The sequence below is a fragment of the Eulemur rufifrons genome, chromosome 1 (assembly GCF_041146395.1).
Source record: "Eulemur rufifrons isolate Redbay chromosome 1, OSU_ERuf_1, whole genome shotgun sequence".
In the NCBI taxonomy this organism is placed as follows: domain Eukaryota; kingdom Metazoa; phylum Chordata; class Mammalia; order Primates; family Lemuridae; genus Eulemur; species Eulemur rufifrons.
In genome coordinates, this window is record NC_090983.1 from 43,723,245 (window position 1) to 43,739,065 (window position 15,821).

Sequence of the window (15,821 nt, forward strand, 5' to 3'; positions counted from 1 at the left end):
CTTTTGAGGCTTATTTTTAAGCTTTTTATTTTTCTGGGAAGGTGAAAAATTTCCTTCATTTTGGGGTTAGTTTAATCCTATTATTAGGGTTTGACCCTTCTGGAATCTCTATCGAATGCTCTGGATGTTCAAAAGGACCCTTCAGTCTAGTCAATTGGGATTTCAGTATCTTCCAGCTCTGTGTAAACTCTTAGGATTACTCTCTTTATGGTTCCCCAGTCATTTCTAAATATCGTGAAATTTCTTTCTACATATGCAAGTTTATATTCTGCTAAAGACTCAAAATGACCACCATGAAGATTTATGGTATGCTTTTCTCCAGTTGTCTGTCCTTTAAGTTTCAGCTTCCTTAGCTTCCCAAAACTTCTATCTTTGTTTCCTCAACGCAGTGAGATAACCTGTTCGTCATTCTTGTATACTCAAGGGTTGTGGCTCTCAGCATCCTCCTTTATTTTGGTATAGAGTAAAGCATTTGACTTCTATCACATTTTGTGACTGTGAATCCAGGATGTGCTAGGCAGCATCCAACATGACTCCCAGTGATTCCCACATCCTGGTTATCTAGCCCTTGTGTAAACCCTCTTCTCAAGTGTAGACTGGGCCTGGCAATTTGCTTCTGACGAGTAAAACATGGCAAAGATGACATGATTTACTTTCATAATTACTTTACAATATAAATGACTTTCATTTTGCTGGCAGTCTCTCTTGACCTCTCATTTGGTAACTGTGATGAAGCCAGGTGACACACTGTGAAATAATCTATACTAAGCCCACGTGGCCCAGAATCAAGGGAGACCTTCAGCTAATGCTTCTTGAAAAATTGAGGCCTCAGTTCAAAAGGCCTTGGGAAATGGAATTCTGCCAACTACCTCTGAGTAAAGAGATCCTACCCCTGCTGAACATTGAGACAACTGTGATCCTGGCCTGTACTTGTGCAGCTTTGTGAGATACCCTGAAGCAATGGACCCAATTATACTGGGTCTGGATTCCTGACCACAGAAACTGTGAGAAAATAAATGTTTGTTGTTTTAAGATGCTGAGTGTTATACTGAGTAAGCATGCAATAACAAACAAGTTATACAGGGCTATATACTTGTTCTTTGGAATGTATCAGAAACTAATTTTTCTGATTTTAATGTTTTCATGTAATGTTTATAATTTTGGAGAGGGCAGTGAATATGAATATCACTTCTACATCTGCTTTAACCAAAAGACACAAGTCTTTTTAGTAATTTGAAATAAGTAGAACATTACTATTTACATATAAACAAATGCATAATTTCTTTAACAAATCACAGTAAAATGTTAAATGTCATGGCATAATGGAATCTAACCTAAAAGTCATTTTCATCTATAATGACTTAAAATATCAATAGATATTCTATCCGTGTTTAGGACATCTGATAGGCAAATAAGCTATAGAAAACCGATGTTCTATAGTGTATTTACAGCATGTTATTGAACAGTCCATTTATCAAAAGAGCAAACTGTAGAAATTGGAAAGATTTCTTTTAAAGTCTATTTGTGTGATTGGAATAGAAAATCCTACAAAATATCTTTTTTTTTTTTTTCTTTTTCTATACTTTTTTTTTTTGGAAACAAAGTCTCACTCTATTGCCCGGGTTAGAGTGCCGTGGCGTCAGCCTAGCTCACAGCAACCTCAAACTCTTGGGCTCAAGCGATCCTACTGCCTCAGCCTCCTGAGTAGCTGGGACTACAGGCATGCTCCACCATGCCCAGCTAACTTTTTCTATAAATTTGTAGTTGTCTGGTTAATTTCTTTCTAGTTTTTAGTAGAGATGGGGTCTCGCTCTTGCTCAGACTGGTCTTGAACTCCTGACCTCGAGCGATCCTCCCGCCTCGGCCTCCCAGAGTGCTAGGATTACAGGCGTGAGCCACCACACCAGGCCCAAAATATCTTTTTGTATGTTAAACATTATTTTGATCTTTGTCTTTTGTCTAGAAAGAAGTCAAATATGTACCTTACGCAAAGACTTTAATTATGAAGTCTTTTTAAAAATTATCATGGAGATTTAAAAACTGGCTTTTGCCTTGCTTAAATTAGCAATTGCTTCATATTTAGGGCACATATAATTTTTTTTAGCATTAATAATAATTAAGCACAAAAGGTGTTTTTCAGAATTATACATTTTGTCCAAGCATTCCTTTTTGACCTCCGTAGACATTTTGTTTTGTTTTGTTTTTCATGAAATTGTCTTTTGCTATATAGGAAACAGGAAGAAATGACATTTAAATAATTAGAAGTATTCAAATATTTGATGAGGCTAATATTTCATTAAGTAGAAAGTTTTAAATACTGTATAACATATTCAAATATATTTTTGCTAAGTTTCAATGTAGATATTAAACCCATTTCTTTTCAGAGAAATGGCTAAAACTTGCAGTCAAAAGGAAATTATTAAGATTTATGTGTGGGTGTTAAGGAATTAAAAGGCATTGTGACTATGGTAAATGCTTTTGAAATTTGCTTCAAGCACAGAGTTTATGAAAAGTCTTTTTTTATTAAAAAGTAGATTTGTCGTTGGATATAGACTCCCATAGTTTCAAACCAGACTCTTGGCAGCCTTTTACTTTTCATAAAAGAAGTAAAATAAATCCTTAATCAGGAATTTTTATTTGCATTTAATTAAACTTCTTTAATAAAAGTTAAAAGGCACCAAAATTGTGCATAAGCAATATTAAAACTCACTCAGGCCCAAGAGTACATAAGAAATGAAATAATCATGTTGAAACAAATTACAGATGTGCAATTTCAATGAAGATATAGGAATCTTTGAAAAAGCCTATATATTTTAACATGTGTTTGCTATTGATAAACTTATTCTTCTTATGAATTTAAAATTTAATTTTACATTGAATCTCTATTATTTAGAGATAATTGTGTCCAGGGATTAACACAGTAACTACATGCAGGCTGTCACATAAAGTAGATGAAATATCCCATTAGTTTATAGTGAAGAGTATCTATTTCTACAAGATGTAATAGTTTTGTAAAAAAAAATGCTTTATGAAGATTTATTTAAAAATTTAAGGCAATTTTTATCTTTTAAAATTGAAATTTTTTTTAACAAATAGATAAAAACCACTCTTAAACTTTTAATATTAGGATATTGGGATTATGACAGAAACATTTAAAAAGAACACAGATGCCAACTGAAAGTGGCCCTTAGTGGCCAAATCTGGTACAATTTATACAATAAAATAAATAAAGCAATGGATTAGAACTCAGAGAAAAAAACAAAAATATCCATAACTCCATAATGATATAAATAAATGATTGAATAAAAAAATCAATGAGGAATATAGATGAACCCTTCCTAAAATTTGAATTCCAATTAGTAAATGTAAAAATGAAAAAAGTATACAAAGAATGAAGAAAACAGAAACTTACCATGGCCTATACCACAGTAATAATAATAGCTTTTTTATTTTTTTATCATCAACATGTGAGAAAATTAGTTGGTAGAAGTATTATGTAAAAAAGGATAATTACTTTGTCCCAACATATCTCACTAAAAATAATTAATAGTTACAAAGAAAAAAATATTAATTTTACAGTAGAAAAGTAATCTTCAGAGAATTTGGGTATAATTACTGGGTTATATCAAGTTATTCATGGTTAAAATTGAATGACAATGACAATTAAAACAAATTGGTTTATAGTGTTATTTAAGCCTTATATGTCTTTACTGATTTTCTTTATACTTGTTTTACCAATTATTGAGAGAAAGGCATTAAAGTCTATAATTTAATTATGGATTTGTCTCTTTCTTCTTGCAGTTCCATCAGTTTTTGATTCATATATTTCAAATCTTTGTTATTAGGTGCATAGTTATTCTCTTGATTAGTTGACTATTTTATCATTATTAAAACATGTTCAGTCTTTTTTAAAACAGTATTTGGTCTAAAACATATATTTCTGGTATTAATATCACCATTTCATCTTACTTTAGATTAGAGTTAGCCCAGTATACCTTTGCAATTTTTGAATAATCTATTTGTGTCTTTATTATAAACAATATTTCTTGTAGGCAGCATATCATTGGAGCTTGCTGTTTTATTCAGTTTGACAATATCTGCCTTTTTAATTGAAGTATATATACTATCTCAATTTAATGTGATTTTTGATATGGTTAAGTTTTTCATTTGTCTGTACCATTTAGCTGGCCACTAAGTCCCTAATAAATTCTGGGTTACTTCTGAAATTCAGTAAGCACAATGGCTCCCATCCCCACCTGGTTTTGTCAGCCTGGTAGTTGTATGGGGTGAGGCAGGATCTGACACTAGCTGTTTTGCTGCTGCCACTGGGAAAAACTTATTTGATTTGGAGCATTGTCAGTTAAAGTGGTGATCTTAGTGGCAAGCAAACAGAAGGGCTATTGACTCTACTAGTATAAGATTGTGGTTCTATTTGACTGAAGCAACAGACCAATGGACTAACTGGGAAATTTAAGAGGCAGTTCTAGGAATGACATAGGTGTAGAGAAATTGATAAGCCCTTCCCATGTCCTAGGTTAGCGAGAAACTGTATATGCACTGAAGAAACTAGAGCAGGCACAAACAACCCACACCTTTTTGGTCAACAGTGACTGTTGGCATACACAAAGATGTGAGAGAGCCCCAGAAGAAATATTAATAAAAATTCATGGAAAATTGAAAATGGCATATCAATATTTTCAAATTACATATAGGGAAGTATTTTTACAATGTGTATGGCTATTCCAAAATTGGGTTAAAAATATTTTGCCCTCCCAACAAGTTACATGTGGGATGATTGCATATGAAAAAGCCAGTCCTTCGTAAGAAGTTATCAGTTTTTCCTGGACTTGGAAGTGATGAGTGTAGTTTGTTAATTATATATAATAAAAATGTGTTGATTACATATTCAAATAAGCATAACCCATATAAAAAACATCAGCTTCATTCATTTAGTTTTAACTTATGTCAAATTTTAAACAATTATGGGCAGAATGGCATTACCCTTGGTGGACACTCCAAAATTACTGTTCATAATGCCTTGATTAACTCTGACAAGAGAGGAAATGCCTGTTGTAAATAGTTGTACCATTCCTTCATTACATTATTGAACTCCTACTTTAAAGACCATCTCTGATTCTTACTGAGGATAGAGATTATTGGCTTTAAAGAACAATTGAAACTGGGAGAACCCAACAACTGCCAAGAATCAATAATTGAGAAAATAACCAGTTACCTCAATGGTTAGATTGTAAGCAACTTGATGATGAGAATAATGCAATTTTTACCTTTACATTTGCCTTCCAGTGCTTGCGACATTGCCTTCCCAATAATTCAGTACTAAAATATAATTAGTGTAGTAGAAGCTATGCTATGTATGAATAACTAAAATAGCTATGAAAAAGAACAATAGGAAAATAGTTCATCAAATTAAATAATGTGGGATTAGAAATGACATATACATATGAAAATGAATTAATTCTGGAAAAAATCCTATTTTGATTCTGAAAATTTATATATTTCATTCAATTTTATTTTTGATATCCATCTGCACTTAATATTTATCTGCTTTTTCCACTGGAAGATTTTTCCTTTTTGCTCTTCCTGCACAATTTTTAAAGTATCTTTCAAGATTCAGCTTAAGTTTAAAAATGCAAAATTGAGGATAAGACTGACTAAAGTATTTTAAAAATGAATTTTTTCTCATAGCATTGTAGTTCAAATAAAATTTGGTTTTGGACATAAGACAATGTATGAAAGAAAATCCAGTATTAAAAAATAAAGAAGACAATGTATCAATGTATAAAAGAAAACCCAATATTAGAAATTTAGTAAAGTTTATTGTTTAAAAATTTGAAGAACCATCCCCAATGAGTATATACATAAATAAATAAGGCTGTTTTTCTCTTTTCTTTTTATTCTTTTGAAGTTCTGCAAAGATGAGAAGGGGGGTTGCTGTATGTTGTTATTTAAAATATCTTGTAGAGAAAGAATGGCAGAAAAAGATTATTTAACTTAAATTGAAATTCAAAATCACTATTAATGATGTCAGGGTCAAAAGTTCGCAAAACTTTTCCAAAACCTCATCTTGTGTTGCAATTTAATATTTGTTATTTTCTCACATGCACATATTTTTCCTCCCAAGCACAATGAAAGCAATGCAGCTTAATTTTAGGAAAATTGGCAATATTATCAAATGATTACTTAAAAACAATTCAGTGTTGTCTGAGATCTAAATGTAGAAACTTTCACTGCCTTATTTTGTCTATTTGCATAGGTAGAATTTGCAAATACCATGAGGTTATTCAAATTTCATTTCTGTCACATAAATGTTTTACTGAGATTTTCTTTAATGAGCTTCATAATTTTGGTCTTTCAATACGAAATTACAACAATGGCATATTTAAAGTAATAAAATAGGAGAATAAAATTAAATACAACAGAAACATAGTAGACAGAAATACTATGAAAAATAACTAAATGCTTTTGCCACACATACATATTCCATAAGAGGAAAAATGGCACAGATTTTTTTTCTAAATCTGGACCAAATCATAGCTTGCTACCATCAGCACATCACTTCTAATATTTGTCTGAATCATCATAGCGATTTCTTAGTTAACCATAATGAATGGTGTGCCCTCCTGTGGTACTCAGTTGAGGAACACCAGATGAATATCAACTATGATGTAGATTAGAAAGTTGTAAGAGCAGAAGCAGGGTTTGTCAGCTTGTCAGCACACTAGTATGACAACCTTACTTATGTCAAGCCAGATCAAATAATGAAATTTAGCAAGAAGTGCTATACAGATCCCCAAATTGTCAACCATTTGTGCTGTGAGCTAATGAAAAACCATGTATGCTGATCTTGACATGCTTGAATGAAAAAATGCCAAGACAAACCACTGTTGCAATTACTTTCCTGTTTATGACAAATCAGTTATTGGTATATAGATAACAAAATATAGGCTGGAAAACTCAGGTAATGAGATGAATGCACTGAGGAATGATTCTAGACTTCTAGAATACATATACATGCATGTATTATGTATGCTTTTCCTCAACTAAAAAGCCATGTTGTGTTAATAAGATAATTGTTAAAAATATTTGAAGAGATTTACAAGCACTTTAAGCTTAACTAGTATAATGCTTTATTGGGTAGATTTTGTTTGGTTGTTTTTTGTCAAAGGAAATATGTAGACAATGGGTTCTTAGATTATAAACCAAAAGCATTTTACCACATAGCAGAATATGCCAAAGAGGCATTATGTTAATCTGTGAAGAAAGCCTCAATAGATGTTTCTTGTACATATCTAATACGATTAGTAGCCATAATCTAAATTTGCCATGAAATTTCCATAGTATTTTTTCACCCACTAAAATGAAATAAGATCTTATATAGAATCAACTTTTTATTATATTTCAAATCTCCCATAATTTGTTTTATGACACTGAATGTTGTTAATTTATAATGAATTTGCTAATATAGGATTTAATTATCCATGGATCCAATATTCTCAGACCAATGTTTCTTAAAAAAGAGGTTCTAAGTAAAACTTAAAAGGATTTTTTTCACACTTCATCAGTTATTTTTACTCTATTTATAAAGAGTTTTCAAAGTTTAAATAATTTTATCTATTCTATTAAATAGCCATACTTCTTAAAGATTGCAGTCCCTAATTCTTCTCTAATATCCGCTTTGTTGGCCCTCTGGAACTAGATGTCATATCTCTCCCAGGTTCAACCCCTTGTTTCCTCTTGTTGGTTTACTTCCCTGTTTTTCTAAAGTATATTTTTAAATAATGTCCCATTATAATAAAGTTTATATAGGTAATAAATTTTTGAATACCAAAGACTTTATTCTACTGTCACATGTGATTGGTAATTTACTTGAGAATTGAATTCTAAGCTAAAAATAATTTTTTTTTTTAATTTTGCATTATTCAGAGAGAACTGTCCATATGAAATACATGTTTCCTCTAGATGTCATAAATTTTCCCATATTTGCTATTTAACACTTTGCTTCATTCTATTTTCTACATTCTCTTTTCCTGGATAAATCCTCTGTCTTTAATTTTTTTTCACATTATTCCTTTGTTATGTATTCTATGAGATTTTTGGAAAGACAAATATAATTCATGCCCACTTCGGCCATTTTTCTCTTTACCCTTTCCAAAATATGTACTTACTTATAGTATGACTCCACCCCCAACTCCATGCCTTTTTACATGCATTTCTGTCTCCCTTACACTTACTTACTCCCTTTCCTGCTGGGAAAATTTTATTCATTCTTATTGTTTTCTCAAAAGCCTTTTTTGTTTGTTTGTTTCTGATACTTTCGTTAAGCATTTTATTTCATAACCTACTTTCTCATTAGGCCCAGTCAGTTATGTATGTTCCAATGTGCTTTTTTTCCTATTAGAATCAATTTAGTATGTCTAACAAAATGCACTTGAATTATTCATTAGTATACCAAAACTGAATGCTGCTATTTATTTAAATATAAAAATAATTAAATAACTTTATGTAGTATTTATCTGTCAAGTTAAAAATAGTCATTGTCAGATATTGCTGTTGGTAATAAGAGTAGCATATATTTTATATTTCTTCTAAGATTATAAAATATTCAATGATTTATCTTATCCTCTTATTATCCAATACATTACTATATTCTTAAAGTGTTTAGTAAAGTGGTATCCTAAAGTAATTTTAAAAAACTATATTTGAAAAATATTGTGGAGTTTATGACACAACCATAATTTATACAGTAAGCCTCTTAATATATTTTTAGATATCAAATTTATTTCAAATTGATTTTCAAATAGTATACCTTTCTTTGTCTTTTCTTTTGATTCATGTTACCATGAGATCAAAACTACTAAATTATTTTGTTGAAAGCATAAATAAATTTTTCTCAAATACTTTGAGATTTTGATGATTGTAACAAATACAAATTTGAAGACTTATTATTTATTTATTCAAAACTACTTTTGGTCATCTACGGGTGTTGGAAACGGAGCAAGTTGCCAGTGATACAAAGGCTAATAACACGTTTGCTAAAATAAGGTGAATAGACATATGAAAGAAAAATAATACAGTGTGGGAGATGCTATGATAGTGACAAAATATGATAGAATATAAGCAAAATAAGACAGTATTCAAAGCTGTCCTGTAGAGGTTACTGAAGGATTTACACATAATGTGACGTATAGAGTAGATCTTGAAAACATTGTTCATCTGAAGAGAAGATGAGAGGTTTTTAAGTAGAAAGACACACACACACACACACACACACACACACGACTTCTAGTTTTGCCTGTTGGAGTAATCCTCCTTTTGAAATAATTATAAATGTTAGAGAAAATGTTAATATTGTTAAAATACTATTTAAAGACATTGAAAGAGCATCAACTTAGGCAGGAGTTGAGGGATTACGATATTTGAGAAAAGGGAAATATGAGGGATTGGATTTGGATTTTTGCTGAGGGCAGTTTTTTACAGCTGCAAGTTTACTGAAAAGGAGTCCAAAAATTAGAAGGCAATATTTTTGTACTGTAGAAGCCGAGGTCAGAGTTTGGATTGAAAAGTGGTAGGAACTCTGAGAAATAGGGCACGAGATCTCCAAAATATTCCCCCAATTTATTTGGCTGATTTATAAATTGTCCATTCACAGTGGAGACCTCATGAAACACAGCAGAAAATAGTAGCTGAGAGGCTAAATACCATATTTAGAAAAAAATTTGAAGGTTAAATTTTCAAACTTTGTGAAAATCCTGAACATGCTAGATAATCTTCAAAAATAAGCCCTAGCTGATCTTAAATGAAAATTTTATAGCCAATAACTTCAAAAGCAAAATTATAATCCTGCTTAAATTTACAGACAACATTATATTTAATAGGAAATCCAGATGAGTCTTCACATTTGGTATAAAGTAAGGTGGAACCTCCAAAGGAAGAATGACTTAGACATCAAGAGTTCTCAAGTCAACCTTGATCTTTCTTTGTTGAGTTAAAATATGTGTAAAATAAAGTGCAGTCTTCCCTCCCACCCTCCAAGAGTTGTAACAAAATTGGCCTCGAAGAGAATATGCATGCTCAGTAAGGGAAAGGTTATGGAGAAAATATTATAAAGAAGTGAACCTACACAAAGAAATGACAAATATTTGAGGTAATGGGTACCCCAGCTACCCCAATTTTATCATTACACATTGTATACTTGTATCAAAATAGCACATGTAGCTTATAAATACGTTTAACTATTACGTTTCCATAAAAATTAAAAATAAAAAAATGGAAAAAAAAAGTGGAGACCAAATTTGTTTATACAAGAAAGAGAATTCTAATAGTATTAAATATTAAAAATAGAATTCCAGAAATCATCTGTTCCTGACATCCAACTGTAGATATTGTCATGCCTCATTGATGCAGTTCACCCAAAGGAGATGATCCTCCTTCTGACATACTGTCAAAAAAGTCCGTAATAGCTTAATGCTGTGTCACAATGCCTAATTGATTCACCTTATTGCATCTCATCATGTAGGCATTTTATCATCTCACAGCATCACCAGAAGAAATGTGAGTACAGTACAATAAAATACTGTGTGACATCTCATTCGCATAACCTTTATTACAGTACACTGTTATAATTTTCCTATTTTATTATGAGTTATTGTTTGTGCCTAACTTATAAATTAAACTTTATCAAAGGCATGTGTGTAGGAAAAAACAGTGTACATAGGGTTTGGTACTATCATTGGGGGTCTTGGAACATAGTCTCCACAGGTAAGAAGGATTATTGTATGACAATAGGGCAAAAGAGATAGTTTTATGTTAAATGATTGCAATTTGGGTACGGATAAAAGACAGAGATGTAATTAACTGTCACTCTGTACATTCTTGCTTTGTGCAAGCATGTCTGAAGGACACCAAGCGGTGCCAAGGCCAGGTTTCCACAGTTTTTAATTATATAGGGGCTTCCTTTGTCAATTATTTGCTTCCTATTTTCTTATTCTGGTATTTTTTTATTACATATGGAATGAGGTTATATCAGTGAAACAGTTCCAAATGACTATATACTTCCTTTCCCTGAAAAGTAGGATGTGCATATAATTTATTATTTTTCTTGTAATTTGATTCAGTTTTGACTCCAATGACATTGTTCTATTTTGGATGCCACATAGCCCCAAATCATTCAAATAAATATGTATATCTGGGCTGTCATAGAACAAATGATTGGCATCAGCCATCAATGTTCATTAAGTTGAAGCTTTGGCATGCCTTATATTAGAAAAAAACAAATTTAATAAATGCCATGTAGCCTGCCAGATGTTCCATTGTAAGATATGATAAATTTTTACTAGAATAATGTTTCATGAGCAAGGCCAGTTGTATTCAATTAAGTAGTCTTTGTATGCTCTTAATATCAATTTATGACAATGACAAATGCATAATGTTGAAACTATAATTTTCTTTTTTCTGTATGTGATTTTTCACTTCCAATTATTCAAAGGCATTTTAGTAGTAAAATGGAGTTTTAATCTAATCAATTTAAGAAATACAGTAGTTCCCCCTTATTTCAGGTTTCACTTTCTGAGGTTTCAGTAACCCATGGTATAGTACAGAGATAGTTTAAGAGAGAGAGACAGAGAGAGATAAAAAGAGACCATGTTTATATAACTTTTGTTAATAATATATTGTCATAATTGTTCTATTTTATTATTAGTTATTGTTAATCTCTTGTTGTGCCTAATTTATAAGTTAAACTTTATCTTATGTATACGTGTATAGAAAAAAACATCATATTAATATATATAGGGTTCAGTGCTATCCAAGGTTTCAGTCATCCCTGAAACATACGTTCTTAGAACATATCCCCCATGGATAAAGGAGACTACTATAACTGTGCTGTAGCATTAGTTTTTTCAGGAAGTTACCCTAGAATATAGGAACACCTTTCTTCTCCCTCCTTTATATTATTCTCTCTTGTGGTCTCTGCTGTAACTAAACAAATTAAAGAAAAATTGTTTTCTGCTTTAAATGGATTTGTTAATAGCTCTCTGCTAATTTCAGTCATTTACTCGATTGCCCTTTTTATTTTCCAAATCTACTGATTAACTTTATATATAATTACTATCAAATTAGGTCTTATGGTTAGGTAGTAGCACACAATAAATTTTGTGATCTAGCCAACAATAACACCAGGACAAAAACAAAAATCATAGTAACAACAAAAACCATAGTTTGATGCTTAAATTCACAGTCTGGAGTCAGATGTTCTTGCTTTCCTGGCTCTCTGCTTAGTATCTTTCTGATGTTAGGCCAGTTACCTAATGCCCCTGTTCCTTAGTTTGCTTACCTAAAAATGGTAATAATAGTGCTATTGTAAAGAATGAATAAATTAATACTCATAAAGTTCTTAGAGCAGTATTTGGAATAGTAGATCAGTACGTGTGAACTATTATTATTTCAGTAGAATCAATTTATCTAAGAAGTCTTCGGATCTTCTTGGATTTAAATTAGTTTCAAGAATCATGACCATTGTTGGCTTGTAAGGGTATGAAACAATAAGATGTTAAATACATTAAACAGAAATTGGCCATTACGTTATTACTCTTTAAACCTTTACTCTCTGACTTCACTCTTTCATAATCATCTATGCCCTCCTAATTATCAAAGCCCTGCTGAATCTTACTTGACCTTGCTTCAGCTTTTCACTGCTCAACTCACTTTGAATTGTTTACATTCAATGATACTTCAGTTTCCAGATTTTCTTCTCTCTGGTGTATGGGGTTTCCTTCCATCAGCCAACTTCCTCCTCATGTTCATTGAGACGTCTTCCCAAAGACTAAGTTTTTTCTCTACATTTTCTTATTACTCAATATTCCTTCTTTCCATTTCTTCTACTAGCATCCCTTATTGATAATTCTCAGTCTCTAAGATCTAGGCTTTAATATCAGCCTCCTAATTCAAGTGATCATTCGAATATTCTGGAAGTACCTAAAATTTAATTTGTATTAAAGACCAAACCATCCCTCATCTTTCCTCACTGTCTCTTAAAAACACATCCATTCTTCATGGTCCAGTTTAAACCTCATCATTTTTATAAAGCTACCCTGGGCACTATAGCCAGAATATTCTTCTTACTTAATATCTTTTGTATTATACTTCAAGCTTGTCCTGCTATTATGGCAATTACAAAATTGTCATAGTATGTCTTTAAATTCTAACTATTTTACTTCATGTTCTACTTTTTTTTATTACAGGCATTTCTTTTAAGGCATGAGCCATATTTTATATGAACTAACTAACACATACCAAACATTTAGCACAGTATCTGGAACACAATGAGTATTGTTATTTTTTTTTTAAATTTTAATGTGACTAATACAGATAAGTAAGTAATCAAGTGGAGAAAAACTTGTGACTCACCATTCCAAAATTTGAAAAAGAAACATTTGAACTTTATTGTACATAGCAGAAAATTCACTAATAAAAGGTTTAAGTCCTTCCTACATATAAAATATCAAAGTAATACGTCCATGAGGTAGTTAGTATCCTGAATAAAATGTGAGCCAAGGGAGTTGTCAGTTGTGGTAATCACCATTTCCTTTCTAACAAGTTGAGTCTCTAAGTGGCCAGACAATAATTAAATAATATTAAACTAATAACACAACCCATTAGTTAGTCATAAAATGCTTCGTTGTTGTTGTAGTATGACAGCTATGCAGATAGGTGAACGAAGGCAGTATTGAGTGGTACAGGAAATACTGTAACACTGAAACTTAATTTTGATGTGTACACTGCTGTGAATTTTGATGGCATCCAAGACTTTCCTGTTTTGCATATATTATCCCTTAGGTTTCTCTGTGTCACTTCAAAATTAGTCTCTAAACACCTACCCTGGCCTTGGACTCACTGTGTAAATTAAAATGACAATCATTAATAAAATATATATTAAATACAACTCATTTTGTACACTATGAGTCTAATTCATAAAACAAAACAAAATAATCAGTAGGTTATGTGAGAGTTTTAAACTAAAAGCCTAAGAAAAATAGGTCATTAGAGGTTAATAGGATTTTTCTTACTCTGTAGGAACATAATTCACTATGCTCCTGTCACCTTCATTCTAATCCTGAGATCCAGCTGTTGAATAAATAGACTTGAGATTATCACACAGTATACATTTATGTGTAAATGGAATTCCTATTAAAGTTCATTGCTTCAATTGAAATATGCTTTGTAGCATTTCCCACGAAGAATCCTGCTGTGGTCTGTCATGATTCACTGAAAACAGACTTTCCTCTTTCAGCTTACTCTTTAGTGCCTGGGGAATGTGTTATTTATTTTATTTTGTTTTATTTATTTATTTTGGCTTATGCTTTGCAATGTTTTGACAGAAATGCCACCAATTGTAGCACTATTCAGTGATTAAAATAAAGAATAACATATAATATTCTTACACTGGCAATGTTATTTAAATGTGAAAACTCATAACACAGGCAAATCAGTGTGTTTGTTCTGCTGTAAGGAATATTTATAAGAATAATTGTCTACTCCATATTCTTATGGTAAAAATTTCACTGATAATAGTTTTAATTTTAATAATTTATCCTAGAAAAATTTTAATCTTTGTATGGAATAAAGATTTGTATGGAATAAAGAGACCGTGTCCTCATCACAAATAATAAAGGATTATTTTGGATTTGGATCAATATTGAAGTTTTTTCCCTATCTGATCCCTCCTCCCCTTTCCCCTTAAATATAGACCTCAATCATCATTTCTCTGATTAAGGGGAAACGTTTTGAGTATTCTCCCTGATGTCAGTGATTAAATACATCTTTTTTATTTTCTTAATATTACAGAAAAAGTATTATTTTTAAGATGCAGTTCTGAGAACATCATTCTACTGCTGAAAATATTTAAATATCTATGGCCACAATTCACCCATACATTAACCCTGTACCTGTGGTGGCTTATTATAACAAAATATTCAGAAGAAAGAAGAGTTGTAAAAAAGAACAATTCAAAACATAGTCTTTGAGAGAGAAGAAAGAGTTTTCCTTTCATAAAATCTACCTCCTGAAGAAAATAGCAAGAGAGTTGTATAAAATATTCTTAAAACTCTGTGACGTTTCAGAAGCAATATTAGAAAAGAATAGGATTGAAAATACACCCATACTCCCAAACTGAGAAAAGACATCATACCTATTACAAAGATTCTAGAATCCCTACAAATGCCAAGAGAGATAAATTTAAGGATAACTACACTAAGCATATCTTAACACTGCTAGAAAAACTTGAGTGGCCAGAGTCAGAAGTCTTAATAGTTTAACTTCAGAGGAACAATAAGAATTTTCCCTTCTCAAAAGAAGTAATGAAAACCAGATGAGAACGAAAAGATACAAAGTTGACCTAATTGTGAAAGGTAAAACGATAAAGATTTTAGGAAACGCGTGTAATATAGCTTCATTAATTGGGCTAGACAATAATATTATAATCAAACTTAAGAAATAAAATTGATAAAGACCAATAAAAGATAAAAATAGGATACATTAAAATTAAGAAATTCTACTCGAAGGACAAAGAACTTACATGTAGAATATAAACCTCCTAAAAATTAATAATAAAAAGGCATACAATTCAATATAAGAGTGGGTGCTTCACAAAAATGAATATTTAAATGGTTAAAAAATTTTGAAAAAATCTAAATTATTTAACAGCCATGAGAAAAATAAAAAGTAAAACTAAAAATTGATATCATCATAAATATAAAATAATGGCTAAAATGAAAAAGTGGCTGACAAGTATTTTGAGCAATTTG